Source organism: Molossus molossus, unplaced genomic scaffold (assembly GCF_014108415.1).
Source record: "Molossus molossus isolate mMolMol1 unplaced genomic scaffold, mMolMol1.p scaffold_m16_p_19, whole genome shotgun sequence".
Taxonomy (NCBI): Eukaryota; Metazoa; Chordata; class Mammalia; order Chiroptera; family Molossidae; genus Molossus; species Molossus molossus.
Window position 1 is genome coordinate 10,077,263 of NW_023425354.1, and position 17,222 is coordinate 10,094,484.

The following is a 17,222-nucleotide window of genomic DNA, read 5'->3' on the forward strand; positions in this document are numbered from 1 at the left end:
AGAATTCCAGGCAGGCTTGGGGAATTCCAGAAACACACAGGGAGAAGCCAAGTTTTGTGGCTCTGGGGTGAGGGCGGTCTTCCCGCATGCCCAAGAGGGGCCACCATTCCCCTCCCTCCGCATGTTCAGATCTTCACCTGCTTTAGCCCGCGGAACTCTACTAGGCCCACTCTGACGACGCCCTGAGACGCGGCCGAGGTCCACAGGCCCCCGGCAGGTGGGGGTGGCCTTAGTGTGCCGTGAGACTTCTGCCGAGTGGCCTCAGACCCGGCATAGGCACAAAGTTTAAATCTATACTAACCACCCCCCTTTCCTGTCGAATCCCTGAGAACCCGCCTCATGCAACTCACATTCGCTCGAGACTCTTTCAGTGGCTGAGCCTAACGGGCAGTCAGCAGGTGGCAGCGAGTCTGGGTGCTTTGGGCCTTTTTCTGACCTGCCGCAGACCAGGACTGGTGACAGCCGGCCCCTCCCGTGCACACCCAGGCCCAGCACAGGCAGCTACTAGCTATGTAACCACTTTGTAACTCCTAATAGGTAGTCCAGGGCTGACCATAGGCAGGTATGTCACTGACCTGACCTGCAGTCCCTCCCCAAAGGCCCCAGAACCAGTGGCTGGCTTTAGACCGCAACAGAGAACAAACTGAGTAGCTCCACAGGCATCACACCCAAAGGGAGATATCGGCAGGCCCCAGACCCTGCTCGGGCTGGTTCTGCTTCGTGCGGTCAGCCCCTGCACAGCGGCTCCCACACCGCGGTGTGGCCAGTCCTCACACCCAGCCAGCCTGAGAACCAACCCCACCCACGGATGTGCCAATAGCAATCGAGGCTCAATTACAACAAGAGGGCACACAACACACACACGGGACACCCCTGGAGTACCGGTTCAGGGGATCAGGGAGACTGTGCCACTGGGCCCCACAGGATACCAACTACCTAACACCACCCTGCCAAGGCTGGGAGACAGAGCAGATGTACCGGATACACAGACACACACACCGAGAGGCAGCCACCATGCACAGCCACCTAAGGAGGTGGTAAAAAGGAAGCTCTTGTGCCCTGTTAGTGGGAATGCCAACTGGTGCAGCCACCATGGAAAACAGTATGGAGGGTCCTCAAAAAACTAAAAATAGAACTGCCTAATGACCCAGCGATTCCACATCTGGTTATATATCCGAAGGAACCAAAACACTAATTTGAAAAGATATAGGCACACCCCTATGTTCACTGCAGCATTATTTACAATAACCAAGATATGGAAGCAACCCAAGTGACTATCAAAACATAGTGGATAAAAAAGTGGTGGTACATTTATTTGATGGAATATTACTTGACCATAAAAAGAATAAAATCTTACCATTTGTGGCAGCATGGATGGAACTAGAGAGGGTATCATGCTAAGTGAAACTGGTCAGACAAAGACAGACAGATACCATATGATTTCGCTTATATGCAGAATCTAAAGAACATAAAGGAACAAACAAAACAGAAAGAGACAGATACAGAGAACAAACTGATGATTTCCAGAGGGGAGAGGGGTTGGGGCACTGGGTGAAAAGGGAGGAGGGATAAAGAAGTACAAATTGGGCCCTGGCCAGTTTGGCTCAGCGGTGAGAGCATCGGCCTGCGGTCAAGAAAGACTGGGGTTCAGTTCCCGCTAAGGGCACGTACCTCGGTTGCAGTTTGTCCCCGGCCCTGGTTGGGTCGTGTGGGAGGCAGCCACTCGATGTGTCCCTTTCATGTCGATGTTTCTCTCTCTCTTTCTCTCTCTCTCTCTCTCTTCCTCTCTCTCCCTTCCATTCTATCTGAACAAAAAGTGGAAAAATGTCCTCGGGTGAGAATAAAAAAAAAAAAAGAAGTACAAATTGGTGGTTACAAAACAGTCACAGGGATGCAAAGTACAGCATAAAGAATATAGTCAATAGCCCTGGCCGGTTTGGCTCAGCGGTTAGAGCGTCGGCCTGCGGTCCGGAGAGACCCGGGTTCAGTTCCCGCTGAGGGCACGTACTTCGGTTGCAGTTTGTCCCCGGCCCTGGTTGGTCGTGCGGGTGGCGGCCACTCGATGTGTCCCTTCACATCGATGTTTCTCTCTCTCTCTCTTCCTCTTTCTCCCTCCCACTCTATCTGTACAAAAAATGGAAAAATATCCTCGGGTGAGGATAAAAAAAAAATAAAAAAAAGAATATAGTCAATAATGAAATAACTGACTATGGCATCAGGTGGGTACTTAAAATAATGGGAGGGGGATCACTGTAAATTATATATATGATTATCTAACCCCTATGCTGTACACCTGAAGCTAATAAAAATAGTACTGAATGTCAAATGTAATTGAAAAATAAAAGAAAACAAGGCAGTGGACTGGCTGTGACCCGTGGACTGCAGCCTCTGGCCCTGCCCCGTGTACCTGTGACACGGGAATGGGCAGGTATCAGCAGTGGCATGGCTCTGTAAGTTAGCAGTACTCCATGACAGGAAAGAATCACTGTGGTCAAAGTGATTCTTAGATCACAGACACCAGAGATAGAAGAGATCAAACCGCTGAGAGCGCATGAATTATCAGTCTTCAGTTCCTGTGACTAAAGAGAATCTGCTTTAATCTTGCCGACTTAATGTTTGCGTGACAAACCAGGAGCTGAGACTTGCCCCCAGCAGCATCAGCAGTCACTGATCAGGGGCTGGGCCCCACCAGGCGGCAGTGGTACCTGAGGACCCACACACTCCAGCAGCACCTACCACGACAGTCCAACACTCGCCACCAGTTGTCAACCCTTCAGACCCACAGCAGACAAGAGGCGCCATGCCCCAGAATAGTCTGGGAGGCACTGCAGTCTTATCTGATACATACCGACCTGCCTACACATCCCAACATGCCTCACCTGGCCTGGAGCTACCAGCCTGCTACAAGGGTGAGGAAAAGAAACAACCCCCAAACGAAAGAAAAGGAAGAATCACCAGAAAAGGAACTACATGAATTGGAAGCAAGCGATTTGTCAGATAAAGAATTCAAAGCAATGGTTTTAAGGGTGTTCAAACAACTTCGTAAGAACTACAAGAAACAAGAAAAATTTCTAGTAAACTATCCCTACAACTTAAAGATTTAGAAAGAGAACACAAAGAAAAACCCAGAGTTAGTAGAAGGATGGAAATAATAAAGATCAGATGTGTAGGCAGCTCACTGTATATCAAATAAGGCTACTGTGCCTCCCAGACTGTTTTGTTGCGTGTCGCCTCTTGCCTGCTGTGGATCCTGGAGGACTGACTACTGGGGCCTGGTACTGGTGTGTCCTGGTAGGTGCTGCTGCTGGGTCACGTGGGCCCCTCTGGAGCTGTGTTCCCAGCTGGTGGCTGGTGCCCCCTGTAGCTGTATAGCGCAGGCCCTGTTGGAGTCACGCTCCCTGCCCGTGCCGTGGGCAGCTGTGTTGCACAGGCCTCGCTGGAGCCCTGGCTCCCCTCTGGTGTTGTGGGCAGCTGGGTTGTACGGGCCCCGTGGGAGCCCCTGCTTCCCGCTGATCCCATGGGGGCTGGATCACACAGTCCCTTCTGGAGACCCGGCTCCACGCCTATCTTGGGGCAGCTGGGTCGCACAGGCCTCTCTGGTGCCCCAAATTAATAAAATCAGAAATGAAAGAGGTAGAGTAACAACAGACACCAGAGAAATACAAAGGATTGTAAGAAAATACTATGAACAATAATATGCCGACAAATTCGACAACCTAGGCAAAATGGACAAATTCTTAGAATCATACAGTCTTCCAAAATTCAACTGGGAAGAGTCAGAAAACCTGAACAGACCAATAACAATGAAGGAAATAGAAGCAGAATCAGCAAACTCCCAGCAAACTAAAGCCCTGGTCCGGATGGCTTCACAGGGGAGTTTTACCAAACATTCACAGAACTATCACCTATTTTCCTCAAACTATTCCAAAAAATTCAAGAGGAAGACTTCCAAGCTCTTTTTATGAGGCCAGCATAATCCTAATCCCAAAACAAGATAAAGACACTACAAAGAACGTTATCCCTGATGAACAGAAATCTTCATCAAAATCTTAGCAAATCAGATCCAGCAATATATATTTTAAATTATATACCACAACCAAGCGGAATTTATCCAAAGGATGCAAGGTTGGTACAATAGTCATAAATCAATAAATGTGATACACCACATAAACAAAAAGAAAGATAAAATCATAGGATTATATCAATAGATGCCGAGAAAGCATTTAACAAAATCCAGCACCCATTTTTGATAAAAACTCTCAGCAAAGTGGCAATAGAAGGATCATATCTCAACATAATAAAGGCCATATATGACAAACCTACAGCCAACATCATACTCAATGGGCAAAAACTAAACATATATCCCTTAAGAACAGGAACAAGACAGGGATGCCCACTTTTGCCACTCTTATTTAACATAGTACTGGAAGTCTTAGCCACAGCAATCAGGCAAGAAGAAAAAAATAAAAAGGATCCAAAATGAAAAGGAAGAAGGGAAACTGTCATTATTCGTGGGTGACATATCATACACAGAAAACCCTAAAGACTCCATAAAAAATACTACTAGATGCAATAAATGAATTCAGCAAAGTAGCAGGATACAAAATTAACATCCAGAAATTGTTGGCATTTTTATACACCAATAATGAATACACAGAAAAAAAAAATCCCATTTATCATTGCAACAAAAAAAATTAAGATACCAGGAATAAACTTAACCAAAGAAGTAAAGAACCTGTTTGCAGAAAACTACAGGACATTGAAAAAAGAAACAGAGGAAGATATAAAAAAAAGTGGGAGCATATAACTTGTTAATGATTTGGAAGAATTAACATCATTAAAATGTCCATACTACCCAAAGCAATCTATACATTCAATGCAATCCCCATCAAAATACCAACGACATATTTCACAGAACTAGAACAAATACTCCAAAAGTTTATATGGAACCAAAAAAAGATCCCGCATAGCCACAGAAATCTTGAAAAAGAAGAACAAAGTAGGAAGGATCATAATACCAGATATCAGGTTATACTACCAAGCCATAATACCAGATATCAGGTTATACTACCAAGCCATTGTAATCAAAACAGCCTGGTACTGGCACAAGAACAGGCATATAGATCAATGGAACAGAACAGAGAACCCAGAAATTGACCCAAGACATTATGCTCAACTAATATTTGACAAAGATGGCAAGAGCATACAGTGGAGTAAAGACAGTCTCTTTAACAAATGGTATTGGGAAAATTGGACAGCTACATGCAAAAAAAAAAAGGAAGGAAGGAAGGAACGAATGAATGAACGAACAAACTAGACCACCAACTTACACCATACCCAAGAATAAAGTCAAAATGGATAAAAGACTTAAATGTGAATCATGAATCCATAAAAACCCTAGAAGAAAATACAGGCAGCGAAATCTCAGACATTACACACAGCAGAATTTGCACTGATACAATGCCTACAGCAAGAGAAACAAAGGAAAGAATTAATAAATGGGATTACATCAAACTAAAAAGCTTCTGCACAGCAAAAGAAACAAGCATCAAAATGAAAGGGAACCCACTGAGGTCCCAGCATTTTGGAAGATCCCGGGGCTTCCCTGGGAGGAGGCAGTAGGAGCGGCTAGGGCCCAGCAACCCAGCTGAGCCCACCAGTGCACCTGGCACCATGGGACCAGGGAACACCCTGTGTCAACACAGACCTGTGCACAGCAGTGGGGCTGCCAAGGTGCCAGTTGCAGAAGCTGCAAACAGCCGGGAGCACAGCACCATCCCTCGCAGTAGCAGCCTGATCACAGTAGAGATATACCCCCAGCAACAGAGGCTGGGGAGCAGACATCCATCCCCAGGCAACAGAAGCACAGACCAGCAGCAGAGAACCATCCCCAAAAACTACAGCAAAGGCTGAGCAGGAGTTGAGCCCCATGGGGCAGCAGCACTCCCCAGCCGCCAGCAGCAGGACCTGGGGCTCCACAGAGGCCTGTGCGACCCAGCTACCCACAAGAGCGGTGGGAAGCCGGGGTTCAAGAGGGCCCGGTGCCATCCAGCTTCCCCTGGGACCTGTGGGGTGCTGGAGCACCAGAGAGGCCTGTGTGACCCAGCTACCCACAAGATAGGCATGGAGTCGGGTCTCCAAAAGAACTGTGCAACCCAGCTGCCCACAAGATAGATGTGGAGCCGGGTCTCCAGAAGGGACTGAGAGACCCAGCTCCCCACGGGATCAGCGGGAAGCAGGGGCTCCCACGAGGCCTGTACAACCCAGCTGCCCACAACATCAGAGGGGAGCCAGGGCTCCAGTGAGGCCTGTGCAACACAGCTGCCCACAGTATACAGCTACAGGGGCACCAGCGACCAGCTGGGAACACAGCTCCAGAGGGGCCCACATGATCCAGCAATGCAACAAAACAGTCTGGGAGGCACAGTAGCCTTATTTAATATACAGTGAGCTGCCTACACATCCGAACATCCCTCACCAGGTTGAGAGCTACCAGACGGCTAAAATGGGGAGACAAAGAGACAACACCCAAAGGAAAGAAAAAGAGGAATCACCAGAAAAGGAACTATAGGAATAGAAGACAGCAACTTGTCAGATAAAGAATTCAAAGCAATGATTTTTAAGGGTGCTCAAACAATTTGGTGAGAACTACAAACAATACGAATTATGAAGAGCTCACTGAGAACTACTTCAGCTTAAAAAAAGAGGTAGAAGCCATGCATAAAAATCAGGAGGAAATAAAGAATGACATAGAGGGTATGAAAAATACCTTAGAAGGGTTCAATAGTAGATTAGAAGAAGCTGAAGACCAAATCAGCAACTTAGAAGACAAGGTAGAGAAAAACACCCAAATAGAGCAGCAAATGAAAAAAAAAAAAAAAAAAATTAAAAGCAGGAGGAAAATTTAAGCAAGCTGTGGGACAGTACAAAACATAACAACATTCACATTATAGGGATACCAGAAGGAAAGGAATCAGAGAAAGGAATAGAGAACCTGTTTGAAGAAATAATGACAGAAATCTTCCCTAAACTGGTGAAGGAAAAAGTCACACAAGTCCAGGAAACACAGAGAGTCCCAAGCAAGATGAACCTCAGAAAACCCACAGCTAAACACATCATAATAAAAATGGCAAACATTAAAGACAAAGAATCTTAAAGGAAGCAAGAGAGAGAGAGAAAGTTACCTACAAAGGAGTTCCCATGAGACTATAAGCTGATTTCTCAATAGAAACGATGAAGGCCAGAAGGGAGTGGCATGAAGTGTACAAAGTAATGCAAGGCAAGGGTCTGAATCCAAGACTACTCTATCCAGCAAGGCTATCATTCAAAATTGAAGGAGAAATAAAGAGCTTCACAGATTTAAAAAAAAAAAGCTAAAGGAATTTACCACCACCAAACCAGCACTGCAAGAAATGCTGAAGGGACTGTTGTAAGAAGAAGAAACAGAGAGAGAGAGGAACACAGGGATAAAATTAAAATGGCAACTAATAACTATCTATCAATAATTACCTTAAATGGCCCTGGCCAGTTTGGCTCAGCGGTTAGAGCGTCGGCCTGCGGTCTGGAGAGACCCGGGTTCGGTTCCCGCTAAGGGCACGTACTTCGGTTGCAGTTTGTCCCCGGCCCTGGTTGGGGCCCTGGTTGGTCGTGCGGGTGGCAGCCATTCGATGTGTCCCTTCACATCGATGTTTCTCTCTCTCTCTCCCTTCCTCTCTCTCCCTCCCACTCTATCTGTACAAAAAATGGAAAAATATCCTCGGGTGAGGATAAAAAAATAAAAAAATAATTACCTTAAATGTAAATGGCTTATATGCACCAATCAAAATACATAGGGTAGCTGATTGGATAAGAAAACATGACCCATATATATGCTGTCTACAAGAGACCCACCTCACAACAAAAGACTCACACAGGATGAAAGTGAAGGGATGGAAAAAATTTTTCCAAGCAAATGGAAATGGAAAAAAAGCTGGTGTAGCAATACTCATATCTGAAAAGATAGACTTCAAAACAAGGGCCATAATAAGAGATAAAGAAGGTCTCTACATAATATCAAAAGGATCAATCCAACAAGAGGATATAACCCTGATAAACATATACGCACCAAATACGAGAGCACCAAAATATATTTAAAAACTTCTGGAGGACTTCAAGGGAGAAATCAATAGCAACACGATCATAGTGGGTGACGTTAACACACCACTGACACCACTGGATAGATCTTCTAGACAAAAAATTAACAAGGACATAGAGTTCTTACAAGACAAACTAGATCAGTTGGACTTCATTGATATTTACAGAACATTTCACTTCAAAGCTGCAGAATATACATTCTTCTCAAGTGCACATGGGTAATTCTCAAAGATAAACCACATGTTAGGACACAAAGCAAGTCTCTACAAATTCAAGAAAAATCAAACCATATCAAGCATCTTCTCAGATAACAGTGGCATGAAACTAGAACTCAATTACAATAAAAACACACAAAAATATTCAAACACTTGGAGGCTAAATAGCATGTTATTAAACAACGAATGGGTTACTAACGAGATCAAGGAAGAAATTAAAAACTTCCTGGAAACCAATGAAAACAAACACACAACAACACAAAATCTATGGGACACAGCGAAAGCAGTCCTGAGAGGGAAGTTCATAGTGCTACAAGCCTACCTCAAGAAATAAAAAAAAATTCCTAATTGACTTTCTAACTCTACAACTTAAAGAAGTAGAAAGTAAACAAAAAGAAAAACCCAGAGCTAGTAGGAGGAAGGAAATAGTAAAGGTCAGAGCAGAAATAAACAACAGAGACTAAAAAAACAATTCAAAACAGCAATGAAACAAAAAACTGGTTCTTTGCAAAGATAAACAAGATCGATGGACCTTTAACCAGACTATTCAAGAAACAAGAAACCAAATAAACAAAATAAGAAATGAAAGAGAAGTAACAACTGACACCACAGAAATACAAAGGATCATCAAAACATACTATGAACAATTATCCGCCAACAAATTGGACAACCTAGGAGAAATTGACAAATTTCTAGAAACACACAGCCTCCCAAAACTGAACCAGAAAGAGATAGAAAACTTAGACCAAGCCCTGGCCGGTTTGGCTCAGCGGTTAGAGCATCGGCCTGCGGTCCGGAGAGACCCGGGTTCGGTTCCCGCTAAGGGCACGTACTTCAGTTGCAGTTTGTCCCCGGCCCTGGTTGGTCGTGCGGGTGGCAGCCACTCGATGTGTCCCTTTCACGTCGATGTTTCTCTCTCTCTCTCTCTCTCTTCCTCTCTCTCCCTCCCACTCTATCTGTACAAAAAATGGAAAAATGTCCTCGGGTGAGGATAAAAAAAAAAAGAAAACTTAGACCAATAACAGCCAAGGAAATTGAAGATGTAATTAAGAAACTCCCAGCAAACAAAAGCCCAGGCTCAGATGGCTTCACGGGAGAGTTTTACCAAACATTCAAAGAAGATCCGATACCCATTCTCCTCAAACTATTCCAAAAAATCCAAGAAGATGGAACACTTTCAAACTCGTTTTATGAGACCAGCATAATCTTAATTCCAAAACCAGATAAAGACACTACAAAGAAAGAAAACTACAGGCCAATATCCCTGATGAACACAGATGCCAAAATCCTTAACAAAATATTAGCAAATCGAATCCAGCAATACATCAAAAAAAATTATTCATCATGACCAAGTGGGTTTTATCCCAGGCATTCAAGGATGGTCCAATATTCACAAATCAATAAATGTGATACATCACATAAACAAAAGGAAAGATAAAAACCATATGATCATATCAATAGATGCTGAAAAAGCATTCGACAAAATCCAGCACTCACTTCTGATAAAAATGCTGAGCAAGGTAAGAATAGAACCCTCAGCAAGGGATCATATCTCAACATAATAAAGGCCATGTATGAAAAACCTACAGCCAATATCATACTCAATGGGCAAAAACTAAAAGCATTCCCCTTAAGAATGGGAACAAGACAGGGATGCCCACTTTTGCCCCTCTTATTTAACATAGTACTGGAAGTCTTAGCCACAGCAATTAGACATGAAGGAAAAATAAAGGGGATCCAAATTGGAAAGGAGGACATGATATTGTACATAGAAAACCCTAAAGACTCCATCAAAAATCTACTAGACTTAATAAATGAATTTGGCAAAGTAGCAAGATACAAAATTAATGTCAAGAAATCGATGGCATTCTTATACAGCAATGATGAAATTGCAGAAAGAGAAACTAAAAAAAAATCCCATTTACCATTGCGGCAAAAAAATTAAGATACCTAGGAATAAACTTAACCAAAAAAGTAAAAGACCTCTTCACAGAAAACTACAGGTCGTTGGAAAAAGAAATAGAGGAATACATAAAAAAGTGGAAATATATACCTTGTTCATGGATTGGAAGAATTACATGATTAAAATGTCCATACTATCCAAAGAAATCTATACATTCAATGCAATCCCCATCAAAATACCAACAACATATTTCACAGAACTAGAACAAATACTCCAAAAGTTTATATGGAACCAAAAAAGACCCCGAATAGCCACAGCAATCTTGAAAAAGAAGAACAAAGTAGGAGGAATCACATTACCAGATTTCAGGTTATACTACAAAGCACTGTAATCAAAACAGCCTGGTACTGGCACAAGAACAGGCAGATAGATCAATGGAACAGAATAGAGAACCCAAAAATTGACCCAAGAAAATATGCTCAATTGATATTTGACAAAGGTGGCAAGCGCATACAGTGGAGTCAAGACAGTCTCTTCAATAAATGTTGTTGGAAAAATTGGACAGCTACTTGCAAAAAAAATGAAGCTAGACCACTAACTTACACCATACACAAGAATAAACTCAAAATGGATAAAAGAACTTAAATGTAACTCATGAATCCATAAAAATTCTAGAAAAAAATGCAGGCAACAAAATTTCAGACATCATACACAGCAGAATTTTCACTGATACAACACCTAAGGCAAGAGTAACAAAGGAAAAAATGAACATATGGGACTACATCAACCTAAAAAGCTTCTGCACAGCAAAAGAAATAATCAACAAAATGAAAAAGGATCTCACGATTATGGGAGACCATAATCACCAATAATGCATCAGATAAGGGGTTAATTTCCAAAATGTATAGAGTGCTCATACAACTCAACAAAAGGAAGACAAAGAACCTAATTAAAAAATGGGTAGAAGAGCTAAATAGACACCTCTCCAAAAAGGACATACAAATGGCCAAGAGACATATAAAGAAATGCTCAACGTCACTAATCATCAGATATGCAAATTAAAACAACTATGAGCTATCACCTCACACCTGTCAGAATGGCTATCAACAAATCATCAAACAACAAGTGTTGGCGAGTGCGTGGAGAAAAGGGGGATCTAGTACACTGCTGGTGGGGATGCAGACTGGTACAACCACTGTGGCAAACACTATGGTGCTATCTCAAAAAGTTAAAAATTGAACTGCCATTTGACCCAGTGATCCCACTTCTAGGAATATACCCTATAAACCTGAAACACCAATCAGAATATATGTACCCCCATGTTTGTAGCAGCACTATTTACAATCGCTAAGATCTGGAAACAGCCCAAGTGCCCATCAATAGATGAATGGATAAAAAAGCTGTGGTACATTCACACATTGGAATACTATGCAGCTGTAAGAAAGAAAGATCTCTTATCCTTTGAGACGACATGAAGGGACCTGGAGAGTATTATGCTAAGCGAAATAAGCCATCAGAGAAAGACAAGTATCACATGATCTCATTTATTTGTGGAATTAATGAACAAAATAAGCTGATGAACAAAATAGACCCAGAGACATGGAAGTGGGGATCAGACCGACAAACCTCAGAGGAGGGGGGCAGAGGTGGTGGTCAGAAAGCGATAAACCAAAGAACTTAAATGCATGTATGCATAACCAATGAACATAAATAACAATACTGTGAAGGGGGACAGGAGCGGGGAGGAGGGTGTCAATGGGGGGAAAAGGAGAAACATCTGTAACAAAAATAAATTAATTTTACAAAGAATATAAAAAATAATAAAATTAAAATATAATGTTTTTGTAAGCATAAATGTAGATGGTTTCTGTCCCAGTTTAAAGTTACTGGACCTGGAGAGTATTATGCTCAGTGAAATAAGCCAATCAGAGAAAGACAAATACCACATGATCTCACTTATTTGTGGAATATAATGAACAAAATAAGCTGATGAACAAAATAGGCCCAGAGACATGGAAAGGAGACATGACAAAGCTAAGAGGAGGGGGACAAGGGAAAGGGATAAGATAAACCAAACTTATATGCATATATGCATAACCATTGGACATAGACAACAACCCGGGGGGGGGGGGAGGAGTCTAGGAGGGAAAAAGGAGAAACATCTGTAACAAAAATAATTTAATTAATAAAAATAAAGTTATTCCTCCTTGAAAAATGAATTGAAATTATGTGCTCTTTGCCCTGGCCACTGTTGCTTAGAGGTTAGAGTGTTGGCCCATGCACCAAAGGGTCTTAGGTTCGATTTCCAGTCAGGTAACTGGGTGGCAGGTTCGATCCCTGGCTCTGGTCAAGATGCGTGCAAGAGGCAATCAATGTGTCTCTCTCACATCCATGTTTCTCTCTCCCCCCACCCCCACCTCCCTCCTTCCCTTCTACTCTCTCTCCAAATCAATCGGGAAAATATCCTTGGGTGAGGATTTTAAAAAATTATTTTTTGTAACGTGCTCTTTTAAGACAGATGCAACCTTAACTGATATAATGTTCCCAAAACTTTTAACAAAGTTATCCGTTATATACTGCAATAGTGTATAATGTAGCCTTTGCTCATTTTAGCTTAAACCTGATGATAATTAGAAAATGATTATTAAGTCAGGGTTCCCATGGTCCAGGTCACCATTAAAGTCAATGGGAAGTATTTATTATATTTACATTTCTGTACTCCTCAAATATTCTAAAATTCATGAAGAAATTATCATGAATCCTAATTTCTAAAAGCTCCCAGATAAGAGGCTCACTAATAGAGATCTAGAGTTTAGAAGCCATTTCCTTTAAACTCTTAAATCGTAATGAAGATTACTTCAAATGGCCAATTTAAATTCACTTGAGGCATGTCACATGCTTAAAGGTCACTCCTACAAGTATACATTGTACTGAGAAAAGAGATGCTGTTCTTGTTTTTGGATTTGCCTTTCATACAGATGTTAATAGAAGTGAGGGCTACAATCTCCAACAGGTGGGCCAGCCAGTCTTATAAGTAAGGGACCTAGTGCCCCCTGGTGTTCTATTTCTGTATTGACTGCCTCAGAGTGCAGAACAAGAAAAGTGACAAGAAACTTGCAACTTCACTTTTCATGTAAAATAACCTCTCATATCCAAATAAAATTACTTCAGTGTCTATGAATTTCTTAAGGGGAAATTTAATACCAAAACTGATATCCAAAACCTCTATCTATAAAAGTTTTTTAAATATAACTCACCAAAATTATTGAGAGAAAATGGAAACTGTGACTATGTAATTATATTATTTATATACCCTTCCAGCAACTCAAGAAAACAAACAAACAAACAACACACTAACTATCCTAGCAACTTATGCTTCTATAAATCGGCCAAAACTTTCAATACTTTCTCCACACTCAACTCCTGCACTAAATCCAGACTGTCACCGAGCTCTGGACTTACAGGTCCATGTGAAAGCAAATGGGTGCCAACTAGGCATTTCCAATCTAACAGGTCCTCAGCAGAACTCTTGAACCTGCTCTCCAAACCTGTTCCTCCACAAATCCTGTGGGCTCTACTTCCTAAATATATCCAGAAACTGACTGCTTTTGCCAAGCTACCAGTACCCCTGATCCAAGCCTCTCAGCTGGATTATTGCAATAATCTTCTAGCCGTCTTACCTGCTTCCACTCTTCCTACACGTCCACCCACTGCACCCCGGTCTCTGTGTTCCAGATAGTAGCCCTGCAATATCCTTTTAAAGCACAAGTCAGACATGATCCCATTTAAAACCCAGTCCTTAACAATAGGCTCTGATGGAGGCTATGACTCGCCCACCCCTTGATTTTGCTGCTCTAGCTGTACTGGCCTTCCTACTGTTCCTTGAAATCACAAGAGTAAGGCCCTGGCATCTTGCCTTGCACCCTTTGCCTGGTGCACCCTTTTCTTAATGTGCACACAATGTGACCCTTCAATGTGGTGACCCCCAAAGGTCACCCATGAGGAGGCATGCCTGACTATCCTATCTGAAACAGCACTTGTTTCTGTCCCTTTAGCCTGACACTGTTATAAAAGGATCTGTTTACTTGTTTATCATCTGTCTCTTCCACTGGGACATTAGGGAACCAGTTTTTTATTCACTGCCACATGCTGGAGGCTCTGAGCAGGGCCTGGCACATAGCAGGTGATGCTCCAAAAACATTGTTGAATGAATGAGTTCTTTGTTGCTCATTGACTTTTTTTTTTTGGTACGTTCCCCTAGCGGGAACCGAATCTGGGACTCTGTGGTCCACAGGCCGATGCTCCCACCGCTGAGCCAAACCGGCCCGGGCTCATTGACTTTTATAACAGAAAAAAGCTGGTATCTATTCATGATCACAGCTCGAGTACCTGTGCTCCATGAAGCATCTGGACCACCTGGGCACAGGACACAGATCAGTGCGCAAAGCCTACAGGTCCAACATCTGAGATGGGTCTCCGAGTAAAAATGTCCTGTATATGCGGCTCAGGTGTAAGGAAGGAAACAGATCCATGGGAGCCTACACAGTGGGAAGAAATGACCAGGAGGGTGGTATGCAAATGAGGGCTCTGAGTTTTAACATCATGCTAGAGCAGACTTTGTCTTCACTTAACCTATTTCCAGTAGACGTTTTTCCATGCTTTTTTTTTAATGCCTCAACGGGCAGCAAATGCTTTCCTGGATATTGAAATTTTTTTTTTTATGTTAAAGCAAAGTATTCTGATTTTTCTCATTTTGAGCAACCCCAGTGGCCCTACTTGAACAGGAAAGAGGTCAGAAAAGAGTTTAATCTTATAACCCCTTCTATAAACAACTGGAAGAAAATGGTAGGTTTCTAGCTTGTGGTACTTGGCTTCTTATGAGGCCATGCAGCACAGTGAAAACCAGGCGGACCTGGTAACCGGGGAGACTGGGGATCTGAACCTGCCATGGGTGCTGCTGCACACCTTTAATGCAGCTACCCCAGGCTTGCTTCCTCGATCTGCGAAATGGACTCGGCAACATTCACATCATTCACACTTGGCAATTCTGCTTTCCCAGAGTGAAAATGCATTTGGAAATACCAAGTCTTTGGCAACAGGAGAGAGGTGAGGATAAAAAATAACCTGCCATGGAGAAGTGACAGCAAGATCCAAAAGGGAATCAGGGCCGACTCCAGAGGCTCCGCTGGTGTCACACCCTGTCCACAGGTTTTCTCTCACTAATTCAACTTCGTAGGCACATCTTCCCATGTAGACCTCAAAATGGTACTGACCTAGGGCTGGCCTGTCCAGTATAGTAGCCGTGAGCCTCCTGGGGTTGTTGAGCATTTGAAATGTGCCCAGTTGGAATTCAGTTGTGCTGTATGTATAAAATACAGCCAGAATTTGAAGACTTAGTACGAAAAGAGAATATAAAACATCTCAATAGTTTGCATATTTATTACACGTTGAAATAATATATTGTTTATGCAGAATTAAATAAAATATATCATTGAAATTAATTTCACCTGCTTCCTTTTCTTTTTTTTTTTTTTTATCCTCACCCGAGGATATTTTTCCATTTTTTTTTGTACAGATAGAGTGGGAGGAAGAGAGAGGAAGGGAGAAAGAGAGAGAAACATCGACGTGAAGGGACACATCGAGTGGCTGCCACCCGCACAACCAACCAGGGCCGGGGACAAGCTGCAACCGAAGTACGTGCCCTTAGCGGGAACCGAACCCGGGTCTCTCCGGACCGCAGGCAGACGCTCTAACCGCTGAGCCAAACTGGCCAGGGCTGCTTCCTTTTCTTAAATATATGTTATTTATTTAGAGAGAGAGGAAGGGAGAGATAGAAACATCCATGTGAGAAACATCGATCAGCTGCCTCCTGCACGCCCCCTACTGGAATCGAGCCAGCAACCCGGGCATGGGCCCTGACCAGGAGTCCAACCAGTACCTCTCAGTCCATGGGACAGCGCTCAATCTACGGAGCCACACCTGGCTGGGTTCACCAGCTTCCTTTTGCATTTGCTAATGTGGCCACTGGAAAATTTTAAATTACGTATGTGGTTTATTACATTCGTATGGGGCAGTTCTGCCCTAGATTATCGATCAGAACGGAGGAAGTGACTAAGATTCAAACTCTTTCAGAAGGCACCGTTTACATGCTCAACCCAAGACGTGATTCCACTTACTGCTCTGTTGCAAGGCCACACTGATTGTCCAAGGCCTCCCCTGGGGTGCAGCCGGCGGGAGCGGGGTGTGGCCAAGTGCGCCCCCCGTGGTGGCGGAGGTCCCAGCCCCAGGGGAGGTGGAGTCACAGGCCGGCGCTCTGGGCAGGCAAGGGGAGGACGTCCGCGTCAGGAGGAGGGGACAAACTGGGACGCGGGCTCGCAGCTGCTGGCCTGGGGCTCCTGCTCGCTCGGCACGGCTCGCACAGCTCCGCTGCTTCCTGAGGGGGAAGGGAGTGTGCAGGGCGGGCCAGAGGGCCAGCGCAGGCCCGCTCCCAGAGGAACAACTCCGCCCTCGGGCCCGCCTAGGGTTACAAAGTTAAAAGTATTCAGATTAGGTGAATTTTCGGCCCTAAGAACAAACTGGACAAGAATCTATGCCACCTTCTTCTGTTCAAACCACCCCCACCCCCCACTCGTCCCCTTAACAGTCTTGGCAGAATGAAACGTTAACACTTAATCCTTCCCTTGACCTGAGAGATACTACTAATTCCTTGGGCGCCAAAGTAAATAGCATTTCAGATTCACTCAATTTCCTTCACTCTTAAATATCTTGTTCATTCAGTATTTGCATAGCAAAATTTGCATGCACTCCTTTAACAATCACAAAGATTACTTATAGGACATAAATTTAGTTGCAGTAAACAAATTCTACTTTAAATCTTAACCCGAAGAAATTGCCCCAAAGTACATACAACCAGTTAATTAGTTATACATAATACTGGTGGTTACTAAATAAAAATGCCTGTTACATAAAAC

General features: G+C 43.4%; 1 protein-coding gene across 2 annotated transcripts in view; it reads right to left on the bottom strand.

The window, feature by feature from the left end:
• ARSG (arylsulfatase G) overlaps positions 1–16,629 on the bottom strand; it is a 105,999-nt gene extending 89,370 nt beyond the window's left edge. The window contains exon 1 of one of the 2 annotated variants that reach the window (XM_036268097.1): positions 16,428–16,629. The gene's annotated coding sequence lies outside the window, so the exon portion shown is untranslated. Of the gene's footprint in view, positions 1–14,640; positions 14,685–16,427 lie in introns of those variants that run through there. The other variant, XM_036268098.1, reaches the window with a different exon arrangement.
• Positions 16,630–17,222: the final 593 nt, after the last annotated feature.